This window comes from Rhinopithecus bieti, unplaced genomic scaffold, assembly GCF_001698545.2.
Source record: "Rhinopithecus bieti isolate Rb0 unplaced genomic scaffold, ASM169854v2 scaffold_44040, whole genome shotgun sequence".
Lineage (NCBI taxonomy): Eukaryota > Metazoa > Chordata > Mammalia > Primates > Cercopithecidae > Rhinopithecus > Rhinopithecus bieti.
This window is the reverse complement of record NW_016819009.1, coordinates 522,517-527,580: the sequence shown is the minus strand read 5'-3', so window position 1 is coordinate 527,580 and position 5,064 is coordinate 522,517.

Genomic DNA, 5,064 nt, shown 5'->3' with positions numbered 1-5,064 from the left:
AAGCCTTGAAACATCGGATGATACTCTGGTGTAAGGTTAAAGTTCCTTTCCACTTGGCTTACAGGGGTGAGAACCAATATCAGTGTGCAGAAACCAGGATCTGGCCATAGAACTTTGTGAACTGGCAGAGTGAATTTATGAGGTAGCACACCAAAGCAGTGTTGTAAGCCTTGTGCAGATGACTGGCCAAGAAGGGTGATCTTACTTGAGAATCTATAGGTGATAGTAATTTAACACAGTAGTTTAATCTGATTATACACTTGCTTTATCAGAAGGAGTAAAGACATTTTTTTCTGTCACTTGACTTCCAGTAAAACAGACGTAATTTCTGAAGCACAACAGAAAATGCGGCAGATTCTCACATACTTTTATTTCTTGTGATCTTAGGTTGATATAAAATTAAAATGTAAGTAACATAAAATGATTTTCAGTTTTCTTAATATAATTTACAAACTGTAGCTTCTGTGTAAGTATATTTCATACTTCATTTTTCATTTCTATAATCTTTCTGCTCTGTTAATCGTTTGGTGTGACAATAAATAAAAAAAATTATCCTTAATATTTCAGTGAATTTGACAATTCTTTTCATTATACTAAAATCATCTTGATATTTAAGTGTTATACATTGCATTCTATTTTACTTTTTCACCAGCCAATAGTTGTGTAATTTTCATTATTCTCAGAAAAAATTTCTACTTTTGTTGTTTGTTTTCCTATAGAGCAGTAACTTTTCAATTAAGGCTATACATTGGAATCTCTGGCATGCTCAGATACCACTCACAGGTATTCTAATTTATTTAGTAAACCTCTTTTCTGAGAACTTTTACCCTCATTAAGTAGTTTTAGTGGTTTGAATGTTCACAGAGGGATGAGAATAAATGAATTAGAGTATTTTCGTTTTGAGAAATGTTATGGGACCCTAAGTGGTTTTAATATGGCTATAAGGTACAGATAGGAATGGGAATAATGATATTGGAATATTTACATTCGAATAATCAATTAGAGATTAGAAATTACCATGATTTACTACTCCTTCTTTCACTACATTTTCATACAAACGAAAATCTTACACTGGGATTTATTCAGCACTATTCCAAAGTTCCACTGCATAGGTTATAAAGACGCCAGCTTCTGCTAATGCTTGTCTAGAACACAGCATTTACTATATAAGCTATTTAGCAACAGCACATTAGAACTTTACATGATCTCTTTTTTTTTCTGTGTTAGTTTTCCATGTATTTTGAGTGATGAATTACAGGCTCTTTATGATACATTGATCATTAAATACAGGTTCTTTTCTCAATAAAATATAGTGGGAACAAATTGAATCTCATATGGTTGGACACCTGGTAGGAGCCTGCAGAAAATCTTGTCTGTTTTTGTTTATATGGAGTTATTGAAATGGCTTTTGTGTATAAACAGTCGCATATGGCCACATTCATTCAGTTTGAAACACTTGCAAAGGTTGCTACAAAAATCTTAGGTACAACTTGATTTATTTCTAGATTGCTTTCATGCCACCTGCTGACTGACAACATTAATAGAGTTTTTCCTTATAATGTTGTGTTTCAGAATAACTAAATTTGTTTACTATCCCTAGCAAAGGTAATGCTGAAAAGGCAAATGCTGTTTCTTTTGATCGTTTGCTTATAAAAGTTACAATACCTGTTCTTTAATTCCAGGTTATAATTTTTGTTTGCTCAATTATCGCTTCATTTCTTCCTTTAATGATTATTTGCTTAGATTACTTATGTGTTCAACACTTCACTATACATATAGAGCCATGGAAGGTACTATGAAACATTTTTCTGATAGCTCAGAAGCATCCAATCTGTTTTGCCAGTAGGATATCTGTAGATTCCACCTCTACTCTCTCAGACTGGAAAACTGCCAGTGGTAGACACGTTTATTAGAGAAAATGTCTGCTGTGTTTATGGAAGCCTAATATGCATTGAGTTGATGTCAACATATTAATTTTAGTTACTGAAATATATAACTCATACCCAAAAACTCATACCTAAACCTAAACAGTAGAGTTATTTTGAGGATTAGATCAGACAGTTTATTAAAATTTTTCAGCAAGGGGCTCAAAAATCTCAGATGATGCTAATAGCATCAGTTAGTGTTATTGGTATTAACTATTAGAGTATAATCTACTTACCTTTGAATGTTTCTCCCTGAAATATAAATCTTGTCGTCTATCTAGGTGAGCTGAACTGATTATTTGTTTTCTTTTCTCTCTCCCTGTAGACTTAGAGTAGAGCTGTTCAACATTATAGCTACTTTATTTTCAGATTATTTACTCTGGAAGACAGAAGGGCAAGTGTTGTCTCATATCTATTATTATTAAACATTTCAACTACATTTACACCTTTGATCCAAATCCTATCCCTCTATGGTTTCAAAATGTATCCATAAATTTGCTTTTTAACTCACATACAAGTTACAATGATGACTTCTGTCCCTATTTTCCTTTTTTGAGTAAAGAGGTGCCAACAAGTTCTTAACTTTCAGAGTTATTAGGACTTCTGAAAACTATAAAAACTGGAATAGATATGGCAACCACAGGAAATTGATCCTGAAAAGAATCCATAAGTAGGCAAAATTTTATCATGAGAACATATACTATTAGTTGTTATCTTTCACTTAATTCATTTTAAGAAAATGTTAAATATCCAAATCTGTTTAACCACGATTCACATATTAGTTGTGTCTTAAACTAAAAATGTGTGTTTCATGAAAATGTGACTAATTTATTTACAACTCAAATAATTGCATGAGTGCTTTTCCTTGAGACAATCATATAACTTATTATATGATACAGTCTCAAATAAGATTTGTCAAGAACTGTATATGGTCTTAAATTTTAATCCTCTTCTCAAACTAAAATATTAGGATACTACAGTTGTAATGGTAATAGAACTCACATGACTCATGGATCAGAGATAGGGAATAACTTTTTTTTACTAACAGTAACAATAGTTGCCAGAGAGTCCACATATGTGCTGGCATCCCAGTCTCCAATTCATACAGAGTGAAGAGGTGCAGATGATACCAGCACCTGCACTGGGGTCTGTTACAGAAAAATAATCTTGAGAATAGAGAATCTGAATTTTTATAATGAGAGCTAAGTTTCCCTGACCTTTGCTTTAATGAGAGACATTACTCTTTATAAACTAGACAGTAAGCAAAACTTCCCTTTTATTCAGAGGAAGACACAATCTCTTCCAAGGCTGTTTGTTAGAAAACAATTAGTGCCTTTTATGGTAATAGATGCAGAAATGTGAGACATTTGGAGAATTGTCTCTCAACAATGTTTACTGCTAGTTTCCATACCACTCTTGGCTCCTGGTAATTTTTTCCATAAGTATATAACTTAGTTAGCCTCACTGATGAATCTGATCAATGATGGTTGGACAAAATATGTTTAGTTGGTCTTCCACAATATTTAATTAAAATTACTATCAACAGGACTCCAATAAGCAGAATAGGGCCAATGTGTGTTATTGACCTCAACCACACAGGCAGGTGCCCGAACACAACCAACTTAGCAAGTCTTATAAACCATCAGGATGGACCTTAGAAATCCAGGTATCTTTCTCCTTAAATTTGGATTGGCCTTTTCATTTGGAATGAGGCATTAACGTAGGTACAACAAGATATATTCAGCATCGCACTGGCCCATTCTTAGCTTCCATGGAGGAAGTTTAGGACAATTCCATTATTTGTGACATTGGCCACTTCAACAATATTAGAGTTGAGGCTTGTCTGAATATCTTATAAGCCAAAGTTATATCATTAATCACTCCAACTAAAGTAAGAACCAAATTTTGCAACAGCTTTTCTAATTGTATGGGTATCAACATAGGGAATGCTTTTCACATAGTGTGCATACATAGTTGGTTATTTCTCCAGAAAATTCCTTAGTTAGCTAAGGATAACTTCAATTTGAAGACACCTCTACAGTCATCAGAGTGCTACACATAGAGCCCTGCACATCTACTGGTGATATTTTATTAAACACTTTAAGGTCTTTTGTGACAACCCTAAAATACAAGTCATCATGTTTTCATGAGAAAGGCCCATTAAAACTTTACATCCACACAAGAAGTGCAATAGTTTTGGAGAACACAGTGATCCTGGAGACAAAAAGTGCTTTGCAATTGTTGTGAACCCCTCACCTAAAAAAGATCTGCAACACTTGGGGTTATGGGTTGGTAGTACTTTCAACTTGCCTCCTCATTTGTTGGTCTGCATGTAACAGACCGCACTGCATATGGTGTCTTAGGGTCACCAGAGATTTCAAATAATTGAGCTCAGTCCCTATTTTTAGAGGAAGTCGCTTAGGGATGGGGTGATGGCAAGTCCAAGAATCAGTTAAATTTAAGATTTTAATAATAGTGTTGAAGAGCTCTCCAGGGCTTTTTCTTTCTTGAAGAAGGCTCCTGGGACTATTTGAAAGAGATCATTAATGTTCCTATGTCCCTTTGTGCCTTCTGGTGTCTAGGTTGTTCATACCTAAAGTGCTGGAGTTTCCCACTCTCACTGCCATTAATCAGCATGTGTCATTCCAATAATTGCAACTTTACTGTCGTTCTAATAATTACTTCACTGTTGCAATTATTGGGATGACACATGATGATTAACGGCAATGATTAATTTTCATAATCCCTATTTGCACCAAAAACTTTGTGACAGGAAGGATCAGGTGCAAGTGGAACAAGAATATTATCATAAATCTTACAGAGACCCACTATATTCCCCATGCAGACCTACCTGAGCCAAAAAAAAAAAAAAAAAAAAAAAAAAAAAAAAAAAAAAAACCGAAAAAACATTATGACAAGGGATGTTCAGGAAAGAATATATGATTTCCAAAGTGGCTGATGGAATCCCTTTCCACTTGTGTCCTAATCATTGCCCAGGAAGGGTACAGAAAGGATAACTCTTTTCTGGGGACAAATACATTGAATGACTAATCTCCCTTTCTAGGGAGTTTGGAGCAGGAGGAGGTAAAGGAGACATGTCAATGATGATTTAAGTCAATTTTTCAGAAAGTTGTTTTGA